This window comes from Alligator mississippiensis, chromosome 9 (assembly GCF_030867095.1).
Source record: "Alligator mississippiensis isolate rAllMis1 chromosome 9, rAllMis1, whole genome shotgun sequence".
Lineage (NCBI taxonomy): Eukaryota > Metazoa > Chordata > Crocodylia > Alligatoridae > Alligator > Alligator mississippiensis.
The window spans coordinates 46,735,362-46,752,491 of NC_081832.1; the positions used below are offsets into that span (position 1 = coordinate 46,735,362).

The window sequence follows — 17,130 nt, forward strand, 5'->3', positions numbered from 1 at the left end:
TGCCCTTGATTCCTGTAGCCCAGGGGTTTTTAACCTTTTGGGATCATTGTACCCCCTTGTGACTGGACACGAAGCAGCATACCCCCGGTGGGGGGGCAGGGATGACATGCAGCCAAATGCTGAGCAGGAGGAGCCGGGGTGGGGGATGCAACTGGACACGGAGAGGTGGTAGCTGCCATGTGTGAGTTTCCTCTGCCACCTGTGTCCGGCCAGGCTGTGGCAGCATGGGATGGTGCATGGCAGCACTCCATGCCTGCCTGCGCATACCCCCTGGGGCAGGGGTGGGCAAAATGTAGCTTGCAGGATGGATGCGACCCACCAAGCCATTCTATTTGGCCCGTGGGGCCCCTAAAAAATTCAGAAAATTAATGTTTTTCTGTCCCTGGCTGCCCATCATGCAGCCCTTGATGGCTTGTCAAAACTCAGTAAGCAGCCCTCCACCCAAAATAATTGCCCGTCCTTGCCCTAGGGCCTTCTCAAATACCTGCCCACCCACGCGTACCCCCCTCAAGACAACCCCTGCTGTAGCCAGTTTCAGTTCAGTTTCAGCCTTGGCTTTTCTTATCCACTCCCTACAGGTGCAGGCCAGTGCTGCGTAATCCTACCTGTGTATGAAGGATAGTTTGTTTTTATTTGATGGAAAATAAAACAAAAAGGTTCACAAGGAAGTTTTCCAGTGCACGTGATTACACTTGTGGTTTTAAAAATTAGATTTTGAACATGTATAAGGTACAGAAGATACTTACAGAGGAGCAGGAATTAGAGGATTGTGTTTCCTATAATGTCATGTGTAGGCTGAAGCCCCAGGAAATAGTTGTTTCAACATTCAGCAAGACCCACTGTGCCAACTGTTATTTCCCATTCCCTCCAGTTCCTGAGAAACTAGCAAAGGTTTTTGTTTTGTATTACACAAAAGGGAAAGATTTATTTAGTTCAGAGTTGCTACCCTGAATTTTCAAAAGTTTGCACAACCTCAAATCCCGCTCTTCTATACACACTAATTTAAAATGTGTTTTACATTCTGCAACTTGAAAAGCTAAGCTGACATCCTACAACAATGGTGGTATCAGATCCTAGTATCTCTTAAGCCTTTCAGGTATCTACAGATAATAGGTTATGCTTTACTCATTGTAGCTTCTGATTTTTTTTCACCTTCTTTGTCTTTTCAGGGTTCCACAGTCATGAACTACTGGATTTTGGCTAACACATGCCTGAAGATGTTGATTCACAGCTAAAGTCAGAATTGGTAATAGATGCTGTGTAGATGCAAAGCGGCACAATTCTATATTTAAATTTCTCAGTGTCTCCTGATTCCCTTCATTTCTGCAATGGTCTCTGAGGAATTTATTAAAAGTTCACTGACTTCAAGTAGATGAATTTCAGAAGCCTACCTTCCCTGCAGTGAAAAATCCAAAGCTTCTTCACATGTAAATTGTCCGTAAAAACTGAACTCTGATGGCTTGTTTTCCAGAAATAAATCAGATGTCAAGAAAGGACTTGGCCTAATTTATATTGCTTTGCACTTTTGTCTGACTTTAAAGAAAAACATTCTCCAATGAAATATGGGTGCCAAACATACCCAGAATGTACAGAGCTTTGCTTTCAAAGTCACCATTCTCCTTTAGACTTCATGACAAATTCAGAGCCTGTTTTGTTTGATAGGAGTGTACGTTGGACTATTAGAAATATTCTGAATTGATCGGTAATATTTTTGGATTACAGTTTACTTGTTTCTGCACCAATAACTTCTTTTAATTTAAAGATTACCTGTAACTCAGGCTAGGTTATCTAAGCTAGTTGTATAGCACTGTCTCTTTCTTTTTAACTGTGCTCTGTACTACAGCCGTCCTATGCTTCCTAATGTTTGATATAGTAAAACCTTTCCATGTGTGCTTGCCTCACTTCAAATACTGTATAAGCATGTAGATAAAATGTACATAACAATTTAACCTCCAGGTGCTAGGAGTCAGGATTTCCTGACACTACACACTAATACCAAATGTGTTAGCACTTGGCAGCAGGACATTCTAACTACTGGCACTGAAGGGGTTAATATGATTTACCTAGAACTATTTCTCTGCGAAAGGAGGTTTTCAGTATTCATTAGGACTTTTTTTTTAATGGGAACTACATATTTTAAAATGTAATTTCTAAACTTTTTAAAAATTAAAAAAAATGTTTAATTTATGTTCTGTATCTTATGTTTTGTGCCGCAGTATTTACAGAATGTCTTTTTTTAAACCAGTAGGTTGCCACAGATGCCTACTGATGTCTTTCCATAGCATTAGGTTGGCTGCTTAATGGAAAAATGCCATCAGCCCTTGAATTTATTTATATAAAATTTGTAACACTTCCTTAAGGTGGGTTAGAGGTCCCTGCAGGTCAATACTCTGATTGTCATAATTAAAGTTTTATATTTAAGTTTCTCATCCAGAGCTATTACACTATGACCGTATTGCGATGCCATGGTCAGTTTCTCTTTGTTAGCATGTCTTTATTGGGAAGTTTTAGTAGCTCTTTCTTATGCTGTCATAGTTCTCAAATTCATGTGGTCACATGTACTTAATCATATTTTTTTCTGTCAAAATAAGACCCTGATATTCCATCTCTAATATTGTTTTCAGATTGCCTTGACTACAGCTCTCAATGGTTTTCTTTAATGCTTAATTTGAACTCCAAGTGTAAAATGTACCTTTTTTTTCTTGGGGAAAGAAGTATGTTGACACACAAATGCACCCTGCCATTCCTCTATCATTGTATGTTGTGTATTTTGTCCTCTGTCGGCAGCACTTTTTTAGTTGAGGAGGTTAAGGAATGTCAGATTGACCAATTAATAATACTAAAATGCTGGTGGAACAGCTATGGTTAGATGCATCATCTTTCTGCGTGTCAGGCAAATTCAAAGTGAAAGTGTACATCAGATGTTGCTGAAATGTTACGAAAGTACAACTTAAGGCTTTCCTCTTTCACCCTCCAAACAGAGAGGTGTTGGGATCAGTGTTTGTTAGTTAACTCCCTTTTACATGTTACTACAAAGATATTTATTTCTCCAAGATTATCCACGCTCATGAAGTACAGAAGTGAACATGAGCATTATAAGCGTCCATAAGATCACCTTCTGGTAAGCTTGACAGTAGTTTGTGAAAGTGGCTTACTTTACCTTTTTCATCTAAAGCTTTAATATTAAAAGAACAAAAAAACTGTTTAAAAAAAAATCTGTTGCAGCCCTGAAGAAAAAGGTATTTGTTTATGAAGAATGGAGTCCTTTTTTATGCATGTGTAAGATTAATTTCATGTTTTCCTTGGGAGATAATGGTATTTGAATATACAGTCTAAACTACTTTGATTGTGCTTCGTGTAACATAACAGTGGACTTTGTGATCATCATCCAAGGAACTTGACTCTTGGGATTAATGGTAGTGCTCCTGGCTGCACTCTGGACTTTGTTTTGCTAACCATAATTGGGCAACTGAACGTTACTGCTATATTAATGTTTCAAAGCACTGGGATAGTCTAATTCTAACTTGTAATTATGTTTGCCAATTATCTGTTTGGAAAGTTTGTGTATGAACAGCTTATTGAAACTGTTAAATTGTACAGATATTGTTCATGATCTAAAGCTTTGTACTGTGGAATGTGCTTAATAAAAAAAAAAAGTTTGAACTACAGTTGTCCAATACATTGCAAAGTAATGTCATGTAACAATATATTGGTATTATGCATTAGTTAATTTAAGTTTATTGCACTGTTACTCCAAATATTAATTCAAAACTCTTGCTCTGAATAGTGTTTTTGTAGTTAGTTAATTTTTTCTAAAAGATTCATATTTTTAAAGAGTAATACAGTGAAGTAATAGTGATGCCATGGTGTGAAGCATAAGGCTGCAGGTCAAGTTAGTGCCAGAAATATGAGTTAAGTGGTGGCACAACTGCATGGCTTGGCGCACATTGAAGTGTTTCTAAAATAGTTGGCTAATTCTCGTTAGCTTAACAGCTGTAGAACAAAGTTGAATGATATAGTCCAGAATTTTCATTCCATGTCCAAGTTGATTTCACAGGCAGAGTTTACAGTATCCCTTTTGATCAAAAAGTAACTCATAATTTCTATTCTCTAAAAACCTGCTTGCTTCATGCACCCACAAAGTTGTCAGTTGGGGTCTCATGGTAGAATTTGTTGCAAGAGATAAATAGAATAAGCTTAATTTTCAGAATGGAGGGAGTTGAATAATACCAGCCTTTTCCTTATAAACCAAAGCAATTTAGGCTCTGTCTGCAGGTAGCTCCACACAGGTGCAAAGGGCTTCCTTTCACCAGGAAGTGACGTTTGTAAGGTAAAAACCTAAGGAGGTGCAAGATGTTTTTTTTTTTTTTTTTTTGCAGTGTTAGCAGGTGGAGCTTAAGTCTGTTATGGTTTCCCTTGACCTGTTAACTCCATGGTAAAACTACAAATTGCCATGTCTTCACTGGGATTTTAGTTTTTGTTAGTTATTGAGTATTAGTAAGCATACATTTACTGCCTTTTCCTGAATTAAAATGCATGCAGAGTTCTTACTGAAGGTTCAGGGTCATAATGTAGAATTGAAGATGTAAACTGGTTTTCTCCAGCACTTCACTACCTTCACTGTAGTCTTACTTGGAATTAAGTTTTTTATTTAAATGACAGTATATGAAGTAGTTAGTCAATCCCTAATGACAGAGTCTAACTGCTGAGTAGCTGGGCCATAATATTTAGCCAACTCTCATATGGTGGCATAAGCAGTTACAAGGTTAGAGTCTGTGAAATGGCAGTATATTAGCACTGTCTAATTGTGGTGCCACCCTGGCCAAATCCATCCCATTCAAAAGCGTTGTCCTGCAGAGAACTTATTAATTTAGATGATGAGGATTGATATGTATGAGGATATAGGTGAATGGGTTTTGGAGGTTATAAAATCACTCTGTGCAGTTGGATAATATGGGGCTGGTGAAATACTTATGGTAAATGCTTAGACACTTCATGCAGTTGATGTAATGCTCTGTATGTTTCCTACCTATTACCCATGGTACTGAGATCCACTGTTCTGCTGAATATGCTGCTTTGGGGCAAGATGTAGAGAAGTCCTAGTCTTAGGTGGTTATTAAGGATAAAGAGACCATGAACTCTGTCAGTGTTGTTGGCTAAATACAGATTTATCTATTCAAAACTCATTTTCCTTAGTTTTTCTCCCAACTTCAGTTGGGTAACTTGCTTTATGTTCCAGCCTGGCAGCTTTTCTCAAGAACTTTTGACTTCCTTCATTGTGAAATGCAGCCACATCTAGCATGGAAGTGATCCCTATGTACATAACCTCAAGTAGTTGAAGTTTTCCTTGAGTTTTCCTCAATGCTGATTTCTCTTTCCCTCCCTCCTCCCCCCCACCTCCCTTAGTCATGCATGTCTCAGTAAGTTCATGGAATTCCTATTGCATGCATCTAGAAGAGTGGTTCCTAAATTCTCTGAGTCATGGCACCCCTCCACCACTTTTTTTTTAATATGGCAATGTCCCTGGTTGAGAAGCTTTGTTGATGATGCCTCCAATTACCTCAGTACTTCTCAACGGATACTGCTGCCTCCAGGTAAAACTGCTGCATAACCAGCCTAGGAAGGGCTGTGGCATATGGTGCATGTACCTCCTGCATTAGAGTGCTCTGGTAACCCTAATGCAGACAGAAGAGCAGCCTTGGGCTGTAGCCCTTCCTAGTCCATCCCTCCATGGTCTTCCTGGAAACAGGCATGTGGTAGAACAGTTCTATGTGCCTCTCTTTATGAGGCATGTTGTGGGGAGTGGGGGGGGGTCAGACAGGGAAGGACTCTTATAACCTGAGAGAGTTCTCATTCTGGGTTAGGGTTATCAGAAAGCCCTTATGCAGCTGAAGTATGTGCATGCTCCATCCCTGCATGCAGGACACTTTTATTTGGCTAATGCTATAGCAGTGGCACCTGCATCATGGCACCCCAGGGTCCTGCAGCACCCCAATTGAGAACCACTGGTCTACAATGTGAGACTTTGGGAGGCACAGATCCACTCTAACAGGCTGCTTCTAGTTCTGACCATGGTGTCCTTTGACTTTTCTCTGCAGGCAGTACTGGAGAAATATTAACGTTCAGATACTATTTCTGTCTAGTTGTCAGTGGAATTTGATATTAAAATTATTGAGATGCATCTTTGCCGGGTGCTAACATACAAAATTGGCACTCCCTTTTTCACTCATACTTTTTTTTTATCAGAAATTAGGAGTTGTGTCCTATGCTGAACATGATGCAGCTCTACTGTGGGAGTTACAATGGGAATACTGGTCATCATGCAGGCAAAGCTGAGGAACATCCAGAAGTGATTAAGAACGAGCTTAAATACATTCTAACTTCAAGGTATGAGTAGTCTCTTATATTACTGTATTTACTCAAATATAAGAGGATTTCCCCCCCCCCCCCAAATTGGGGGGGGGGAGGGGAGCCCTTTCTCTTATCGCATACAAGGCAATCCCCCTAAATACATTGTCCATCATTAAGCTGCTGCCAAAAGCAGCATGTGTTTAGCAGTGGAAACCAACTATGAAGTTGATTTAAAAGCAGCCAATACTGAAACACATGATGAGAACCTACCACAAGAATAGATTCTGAATAAGATGTATGGTAATGCCCATTAAGTACAGTCCCCCTCACTTCTGACTCTTTCAACTCATAGTGAGCCACAACATTGCATATAGTTTACCCAGATTCTCTTGGTTGCTCCCTTTCTCAGCCTGGCACACAGTGTGGCCTTACCCTCCATGAGGTGAAGCTGAATGCTTTGGCTCTGTGCCTCATCTGCATATACATTTTTGGAGCATCCCTGGACTTGACAAGAACATCCAATTCCAGTCATGACTGGGGGCTAATTAGCACATGGGTCCCTTCTTGGGTGTATTTGGAGTACATGTGCATACTGAGTAGTACTGAGCTGTGGGATTCATCTTGGTTTGAAATGCTGTTGACTGGTGGGGCTCAGACCAATGAACTATGGTAAATCATGAGTCTTTGGCTCTAGATTAATATCATGCATAGTTTGTAGTGCATATAAGTAGGTGCCAAAGTGCTTTATGGAGTGCCTGTGCTAAAAGTTACAGTATCAAAAAAGGTAATATGCATCAATTCTGGATAAACTAGGTGCATGGATACTATATGTAAATTGCTACAGCCATGTTTAATTTCAAGGTTGTTTTCACATTTGCTTCTCCCTTCCCCCTTTGCTATACTGTCAAACCCTACTGTCCCTGAGCACATGGAAGGGGCTGATAGGGGGAAAAATTGGGGGGAAGCAGAGAGCAAAGGGCTACCTGACTACCCAGACTTATTTTCCCCACAGTTGCAGTGGGAGGAAGACAAATTCAAGGCATACCTCCAATAATTAGATTCTATACCTGGAAAATATAACAAGTCTATCATTTTTCTATATATAGAATCTATGTATAGGGGGGTCATCTTATAAATCAGGGTTGTCTTCTATTCAAGTAAATAGGTAAATTCACTCTAGAACTGTTCTTCCCTTTACTTTTCCCTATTTCTTAATGTGCTGCATTAGAACAATGACACTTCATGTCCTCTGCAAAAAGGAAAAGTACATTTATCCATAGTCTCTTAAATATTGACTTGATATAGTATCTAAATTGCTGAGACCTGTCTATGCAGAACTTCAGAGCTTTTTCTGGTGCTTCTAGCTGTTTCTACATGTCTAGAAACACAGTTGTTGCAGGGGGGAAAAGATAATGGGCAGCTTACTCAGAACTACAGGATACTGGACTTCGAACAAGGTCCCATCTTCTGAGTGTGCATACAAAAAAAAAATTGGATGCTTTTCTTCAGAGAGGAGGTTTTGCCCTGATATTTTTAGTCCCCCTGTTCCTCCTTTCCTTCTCAAATGTGTTCTGCACCAGTTTACCTGCTAAGCAGCAGCTTGACATCTTGGCTTTCTACATATATAGCAGCCCTACATGCATATTGTTTGGACATGAAAGCTTCTATGAATAACTAAATTTCTGTTAAAGATTTGCAGTAGTGTCACTGACTTTTATATTTCTAGTTACCTATTTCAATTGAATTCTCAACTATTTTCTGATGAACAGATATCTGTTACTGTAAACTCACCGAGTCCTGATCTAAAGATTTCAAGTGACAGGGAATACAAGGTTCCTTGGCACCATGATGATCAATGCTGGGTCCACCTCACTAAACTCAATCAGTTAGTGGTAGCATTAGGGTGGACTTTTCCTTGCGAATCCTACTGTGGGTATATCCTTATATTCAAATATGTGGGGTTTCATACAGAATTAAGGTCTAAAACTTTGCAGCTGAAATTGGCTTCATTTGCAGCATGATTGTGAGCCCTTACATAGAGAGCTAGTGTAGTGGTACAGGTTGCATGAATGGAGCAAACCAGTCTTGCAAAAGTAATACATAGGTATGGAATGAGAACTGCTTGCTCAGTCCTTATGCTAACAAGTCTTGAATGCCTTAGCTTTTAAATATGCTGAGTAACAATAAAAACCAGAGATGAGCAGCATGAGTCATAAGGAATTGATCACTTATCTTCTAGCGGCTACAAGAATTACAATTGCAAAAGGCTTGCAAGAGGAGTTTCACTTCTAAACCACTGACTTGGTTCAAAATGTTTGCAAAGTTTTTAATAATGGAAAATTGTCCCTTCTCTACAAAGGAGAAGAAAAAAAGATGCTTACTTAGAAATGTGATGGAAATTCTTGGAATGTGCTGGAAAATAACCTTATCCTGCCTGCAAACTAGAAAGTTTGAGAAACTTTTGAATATTGAAGGAAAGTGCAAGCTCTATTAGCTGACAAGGTTCTTTGGGTAAATCTGATATCTAAAAAAAACAGTTCTAAAAAAACAAAACAAACAGTTAAAATCTAAAAGTAGATATTAATGGAAGATATATTGAGCTTTGTATTTGCATATACAGAGTTATGAGGAAAAAGAGATGGTGAATTATTAAGCAGGTTACATATAGAGATGAAGCAATATAAAAGCTTAACATCCACCAAAACAGAAGAACTCTCAGAAACAATAGGTAGAGAAGAAAAAAAACAAGACTCCTCTGTGGACAGTGACTTGGATTAAGGGAGCACTGTTGATGGAAAATAAATCTCCGTCTGTGTATATTTTAGGTTATTGGATTTATTTTAACATGTTAAATTTGTTATTTGATAAGTTGGATTTGTTAATAAATAAAATTAAAACAGATGTGGATACTAGCATGGTATAGGACCCAAAACTCAGCTGCACTGGCATGAGTGATGGCAGGAAAAAGCAGCTACTTTCCAAATTACAGTATTTACTCAAATCTGAGGCAAGTTTGTGTGTCCCCCTCCTCTCCCCACCCATTCAGTATAGGTGCGGGAAAGCTCCTTGTTTTAGATTTGAGTAGAAAGGTGGGAGGGGGGTGAGACAGTGGCTGCAGCTCCAACTCCAACCCTGAACCTGGGCTGGGAATTGGAGCCACAGCACCTGCCCCCTATAGTCTCTGCCTCCTCCCCTGTATTCTTGTTCTCTGCTGCCCCTGTCCCCCAATCACTTACCTACCCATGGTAGGTGTTTTTAGTCTTCTTATACTCAAGGCACTCCTTGGAAAATGCCAGGTCTTAACTTTGCAGGGGTTTAGGTTGTAGCCGTGTTGGTCTAAGGATATAGGCGGACAAGGTTCCTTGGGTGAATTTGATATCTTAACTTTCACACTTACTGTCTATAGAAAAATAGAGCAATTCTTCTGTCGCAAGGAACTCAGAAAGACCTCAACATGTAAGAATGTTTTGATGTTATGAATGCCTATTGGAAATCTCTGGCTTTATCCTCTGAATCAGGTAGGTGTTTGTGCACCTAATAATTGTGCTGCACCCCTAAAATGGTCTCACAGCACCCCAGTATGCCGAGACACCCTGGTAGAGGATCACTGATTTAGTGTGTCCCAAAACAATAGTACGGGTCTGGACAGCTGGGATTGGTTTAAAAAAAAAAAAAAAAAAAAAAAATATATATATATAGAAAGAACTTGGTCAGTATAAATGTTATCTAGTGAAAGCAGCAGTGTCAGGCTAGGGTTAGGTATAAGCTGGTTAGTTGTAATGTTTGAGAAAAGTGTTATCTGGTTAGGAAGACCAACTGGTCAGCTTATACCTAACCCTACCCTGACTCTCTAGATAACATTTTGTTCAGAAGAATACACTTCCTAATTATTCAAACAGAATTCACATGTACGTTGGTTGGGGTTCAACTGAGAACCAAAATGAAACTGAACTGTATTATGGTAGTGGTTTTGTTTAATTTTTGCACACCCTAGATAGACATTTAAAGATCCATTCTTTATCTGGTTTTCACTATAAATTCATATCAAGTCAGCATATCGGGCCAATACATTCTATAAGGATAATGATATTCCCCAGTACAGTAAATGTAGGTAGGTACAGCTAAATTGGCTTTGGAAGCAATTGCTCTCTTTCATGAATAAACACTACCTGAATTCAAAAGCATGTGTCAGTTCTTTCTTGGACTAAATTAAGGATGCATCTGGTACAACCTGTTTGTCTTTCCTGCCCTGAACTTCGTAGCAAAGCGTGCAGACAAGCTTACAGGAAACATTACAAAACCTTCCTGTGCTGAAAGAATCTACAGGGCTTCCTTTTCATGTCACTCTATCCTCTTTGGTAAGCAAGGATCATAGCATTTCCAGCACTAGGAGTAAATGCTGTGATGAAAGGAAAATAATTTGGGTCATGGTGAGAGCAACTTGTAAAGGTGAACTTCCCTTAAACAACAACTCATGTATGCCAAGTAGAGTCATTTGGGATGTGCTTGTAACAAGAGAAGATCTAGGCAAAGAGCTGTAGTAGCTGGTTTCTGTCAATCATTACTATTTTTGAATTTGTGTGTATAGAGTTCTGCTTCTTGCTTGCATACATCTACTCTCGTGGTTGACAGGTTGTGACCTGAGAAAGGTTGGGATCACGTGGAGTGAGTCAGTCACTTGGGTAACTTGGGACAGTTTCATGGAAGAGCTTGACAGATGAGGAGTAAAACCTAGGCTCTGATTCAGATCCCCCAGGAATCTAAGGGTATGCTAGGGGAATGTACTCTTGGTATCCCATGTTACTGAATAAGTCAACTGCTGGGTCTGAACCAGGTGGGGGCTTTTAAGGTTGTTGGTTTTGTTCTTTGTCGTAGTGACCAAGCCTCAAGATCAAAAAGGTCTGGATCACATGGTCAGGCATGACTGCTTCAAGAGGGAGGGTAGATTTCTTGTGAAATTTAAGGGCATGTCTGGCATCTATGCCAGCCTGGTTAGTTAGAAGCAACAAGCACCATGGCTGTAGGATAGATGGAATCTGATGGCAGACATACTGAAGGCAAGTGAAAGGGTCTTCAAAGTGCTTTCCCTCTCCTAGTGATATCCTAATATCCCAGTTCAACCCTTGGCCTTTCATACAATAGAGAGAGGTAATTAGCTGTGTTAGTCTGAAGTCAGGCAGAAGTTGAGGCAGGGTGGCGTCTTGGAGAAACTGGCATGTAAACTGTCACCAATGAAAGCTTATGCCTCTCTGAACTAGATAAATTCTAAGGTGCCACCCCTGCCCTGCCTTCTGCCATTCAAACAGTACACAACATTAGGAGGCTTGAAGTTTGTAAATGGGATGTGACTCACAATTTATTTAGTGAAGGCCTACAGAGTGACAAGGGACTTATTTAACTCCTGTTCACACCTCAAGTGGCTCTTTGATGTTTCCAGGCTGTATCCGTGTGTTTGCCTCTCCCCCAATGTTGCTTTTGAGTAGTTTTATCTTTTTCCCTGCCACAGTTTGCTATTAGGTCAAACTCTGTGTATTTGTATCAGTTGTTTCAACCAGAACATGAGCTTCCTGAGGATGTAGTCAAAACACAGAGTAATCAAACTATAGCAAGAAGCAGGCCAGGAGGAGAGATGCATAGTCTCCTTCTCTGATGGTGAGTGACAAAGCCCACATGAGAGTAAGCCTGTGCTTCAAATCCAGCTGCTAGATGAGTTGCAAGGCCAGCTTGATCTGTAGGTTTATGAAAAGCAATTAATGTGGTGATGATGCACATTGCTTCTATCTCCTATAACAGCTCTGATGTGTGGCTCCAGCATTACATATTCCCACCCTTTCCCCAGGTCAAATCAGTAGACTGGAAATCAATGCTGAACAGCATGTGGGCAGTAGTCCATTTGGGGAAGACTCAAATGCAGTATCATTTAGATACCATATCAGTTGGCACAAAAGGTATTCTTATGAGAAACAAATAACCAAGCAGTCATGTTCTTTATTTATATAAGGGTAAGTGTGTTGAGTATGATAAACAAATTCTATTGGTACAAGGCATGAGAAAAAAGACTTAAGCCTAATGAAAAACCTTCCCAGAACAAGGTATATGAGAAACTATTTAGGTCACATCTGGAACACTGCTTCACAATGCAATATTAAAGACTAAAGATTTGTCTATCAGATGTCCCAGAGCCACAGTAAAGGAGGTGTTCTTGGGGTGTTTGTAGAAAGTGGAAGCATGCGCATGAAGCAGTAGGCTCTCAGGATATTGATGGAGACTCCAGGGTGACTCATGTCAGTGCATAGCCATTGATCAGGACAGCATGACCTCTTCTCTGATCTTGACATCTATGTTCAGAGAGATTGCTGGGATCTCTATAAAGGTGGTGATAAGTGGCAACTCGTAGTGGGTGCACAACTTTAAAACTATTTTAAGCATAAAATGGAAAACACTTGGAAATGCAACCTAGCAATGTGAATGTGGGTCAGGAATGAGAATGCCTGGTCAAACAGCTCTTGCTGGAGGCCTACTAGTAGTGCCTGCAGTGACCAAGGGTAGCAGCTGTAGCTGGGTAAAAGTTCTCCTGCATTGCTTAAGGGGTTCTAAAGCTCAAATTTACTCAGGAAAACTTCAGGTTTTCCATTTTTTTTTTTCTTTCCCAGTCAGTAAAATTGAAACACAAAATTATCTTGAGCTGTAATGATCTCAGTGAACATCTTGCATTGTTAAACCAAATAGTGTTGTCAAACCAATCTGAGTCAGATCAGTTCTTTATTAATCTGTATCTGTTTGAACCACTATATTGCCTCTTCTCCATTCTGCATTTCCCAAAATGTACCACAGTCTCCCTCGTGGTTGTTGAGCTCAACAGTACATCATGGGAGACTGAGTCTAGTCTAGGAGGTTGGTTCATACTGAGAAATGGGAGCATGAGGAATATGAATTCCCATGTGGTAACTCAAGGAGGGACATGTTTATATTCCCTGAGTGCACCCCCTGACAGGCTGCACTCCCCGCTTAGGCAATGGGCAAGGGGGATTCACATTCCTCACACTACACTAGAATGACACTTTAGAATGACATTTTGGAATGGAAACTTTTCAGAACTTTGTTCCACAAGTGATATCAATATTTCAGAAGCAAGGATTTTTGTGGGTATGATATCTTTTATTGGTCCAACCTGCATGGGTTGGATAGTTTTAGAAAAATTTAACACCATGGAAAAAATACACAAGAGATGTAGACGCATCTCACATTATTTGAATACAGGGCATTCTTCAGGTCATTGACAAAAATTCTTGCGTGCTTCTTGCACCATCACAGCAGTTCAATCATTCATCCCAGATTTGGGACAAAAATGTGAAAATATTGGAATTCCCTGTTGGAGTGGCATTTTACAAGCACCACTATTCTTCCTATCCAGTATCTATCTGTTGGAAGGTACTTGACCAAAAAAGTCATCCTCCACTTCTAATGCATGCTTAAAACCCACCCTTTTCAATACAGAAAGAATGAGATTGACCAACTACTTTTTTTACTGGACTAACCCCTTCATATGAATAGATGCTTGACAACTCACAAGGAATAACATGTTTGGGCATGATGAAAAGCGATGTATATTTTTGACGGTTTATTCTTGGCTCTCACTAAAGTGTTCCCAGCCATAGCAACAGAGGCAATAACTGAGTCTGCCAGTATGGAGAAGAAGACAGATGAGGGGGAGTGAGAGCTGCTGAGAGAATGTTCTCCCAATCTGGAAGGAAAAAACAAGCATGAAACATGTTCCCACTACTTGCTGTTGGATTCTTCCTATAGGCAGGGGAGTTGCCCAGCTCCAGCATTCTCGTGTGAAATATATCAATCTATTAATAATTTCCCTTTTATCCTGCAGTGCAAACAAGGTGGATTGCCTGCTAAGCTCCATAAACCATGTCCCTGATTTCTTCCCAGTGGCCAATATGGTAAGTCAGCCCACTGACTGGGTGGCCCTTTTATCTGCAGACAAGTCCCTTAGTGAAGTAGAAACAGCTTTTCCTTGTCTGAACTCTTAGAAGAACTGCTGGTTCATCTTTTTCTTGGCAAAGATTAATGCAAATAATGCGAGACGTGTCTGCATCTCTTGTCTATTTTTTCCATGGTGTTATATTTTTTCTTTTTTTCTTTTTTTGAGAAAATCTTTTAATTTTGGAGGTATTTTATTTTAATTTCTTTATGCTGTCTTCATCCTTTCTGTGCCCTCTTGTCAGGACAGGGACAGGAACTTTAAATTATGGTGGAATGATTGAGCATAAAAGCTCCATTATTATCAATTGTTAAATAAGGACAACATTTTCTTGGGTAAGGGATTTGGAGAGAGAGAGGGGAAGATTCAGAATATTTTTGTTGCACTACAGTTGTAAATCTCCAATTGGAGCACCCGTGAAGTTTTGTATGGTCAAATTTCAGAGGTGTAAAGGCCAAAAGGGACGGTTACGACTGCCTGTGTAATACAGGCCATTGAAGGTCACCTCATGATTCCCGCATCCAGGCTCAAAGTTGTGTGCCTGAGTGAAAGCCATCTGTATTAAGGAAAACCTTCAATTTTAAAGACTCTATGGCATCCTTGTTCCGGGTGCCCCCCTCCCCCCTGACCCAGGGGGCACCAGTTGCCAAGCTGGGGGGGGGTGGTCCCCATGTGCTCTGCAGCAGACCCAGAAGTGAACTGGAAGTACTTCTGGTCCACTTCCAGGTCCACCACTGAGCACACAGGTGACCCCCCCCCCCACTCCCGTGTTTCACTCCATCTCTCCCACCATCTCAGCATTTATGAGCCGCCTGGTACCTCGAGGTACATACAAAAAACATATAAAGCTGTGTCTGTGGTCGAATTGTCGAATCACCAACTCAATTCGGAGGCTTCTGATTCAATTCAGAGAGATTAAAAAGTCTCCTGATTTGATTCAGATTCGTCAGTTTGGCCACCGAATTTCTTCCAAATTGAATTGGCAACCAAAGCTTCGCACAGCCCTAGTACTCAGTTACTACAGTGAACTAGTATGAAAGAGGATACATAATTGGAGCCCATTCATGGTCATTTGACTATCTGTAATGACAATTTTTCCTTACTATATATCAGCAACAGCCTATTCTTGCCAGTTATTTATTTATTTACTTTGTCAGCCTATGCAACAGTGTACCTTTTTAATTCTTTGTTTTGTTTATTGTAGCCTACTCATGCAAGTGGGCTGCAGTCATTTCTGTTTGGATTCAACCTAGTGTATTCAAGGATTTTTCCATACTTCTGCTTTTCCCTGATGCTTTTTTTTTTCCCTCCCTATTTTTTTTTCATTGCACTGAATTTGTTGACGTAGGATGTTAAGTTATTTGTTAACTATACTAAAGCAGTCTTGAAGACGGTGCTTATGGGTTGAGAGAGACTTTCTTCTTGGACTTTTTGTAAAGTACAGCTTTTTATTGACTAAAACTATGTAGAATATAAGATAAGATAGGGACTGGTCAAGCTGGTAGACCTATTCATTGTATTGAACTTTTTGATTTGTTAGTTCATGAATTAATTTAATTTCATCCAATGTATTCACTGCCCTTTTCAAACATTCTTATTTTTGGCTATTCCAAAAATATTTCATTTTGATTCAGTATTCTGACATTTATATTTTAATGTAGGCTACATTATTCAATAGTCAAAATGGCAGACAAAACGAAATTGTAAATAAAACATTTTGATCTTATCAAATAATTTCCTACAATACTTCAACAAAATTTGTTACTGCAAAATGATTTGTTGAATAATTTTGTTGTTGAATTTTTTTAAACAGAAAACTGTTCCATTTCAAATTCTTCAACCATTTTAACTTAATAGATTCAGTTAAAGTGAGCTTAATGCATCCATGGACAGCCATGATATGAACTTCTACTGTGTAATATTATACAGTTTCTCCATCCATTTATTCATGACTTCCCATAAGCCATAGATTTAGTTTTGTCTCATTAGTTTTAACATTGCTTCAGTAGGCCTACTTCATTATAGAAGTATGGTGAATACTTTGGTGATACTTAGTTACAAAGGCATTGTAAAAGTTTTGGAGGTTGACCACCCTCTATCCATACATCATTTTTCCTATGTCTGAACACTGCTATAAAATCATAGCAATGCTCAATGTAGTGGAGTCCAGCTGTGCAAATAGTATAGGTTCTGGTCTGTGGGATTCTGGTATCAAGACAATAAATGTACTAACTGGCAGATGAGCCAGATGATCTTGCAGGTCTTTTCTGTCTAAATACCGTGATTCTCTGGATTGATTTTTCATGCATGTCTGAAGTGCAGACTAATTGTTTTGTACTTCAGCAATTCCTTTGGTCTTAAGATGGCGAAATAGGTTGAACAGGGGGTGGGGGGGGGTTAGGAGCACTAGAAACATCCACCATTGATCCCAAATCCTTCTCTATTGGTTTGGTGAGCTGTAGTCAAATACATTTTAATTGCTTCTCTTTGATGCACATACACATCCACTCATCTCAGCATATGCTCTTGGCTAGGACACAAGCCCTTGTCACAGTTAAGAGCAAGTGCCACAAGAATCAATACGTGAAAGGAGGGAAGTCCAAACCACCAGAATTTGGCTTGACACACAAACATTTGTTTCTTGATTGGGAACATGTCGAGTCAGGAATTAGGAAGCAGGATCCATGGCCAGGATGGTGTTGCTTCAAGTGTCTGCCTCCTGTCCTATTGAACAGAAAAATTCTCCTTGTTTTTGTGTATATGGAGCCTAGATACAGTGGTGATGA

General features: G+C 39.8%; 1 protein-coding gene across 5 annotated transcripts in view; it reads left to right on the forward strand.

The window, feature by feature from the left end:
* Nucleotides 1–3,668, forward strand: part of FBXW11 (F-box and WD repeat domain containing 11) — a 134,147-nt gene extending 130,479 nt beyond the window's left edge. For all 5 annotated transcript variants that reach the window (XM_014606560.3, XM_014606563.3, XM_014606561.3 and 2 more), the window contains one exon: nt 1,170–3,668. The gene's annotated coding sequence lies outside the window, so the exon portion shown is untranslated. The remainder of the gene's footprint in view (nt 1–1,169) is intronic.
* Nucleotides 3,669–17,130: the final 13,462 nt, after the last annotated feature.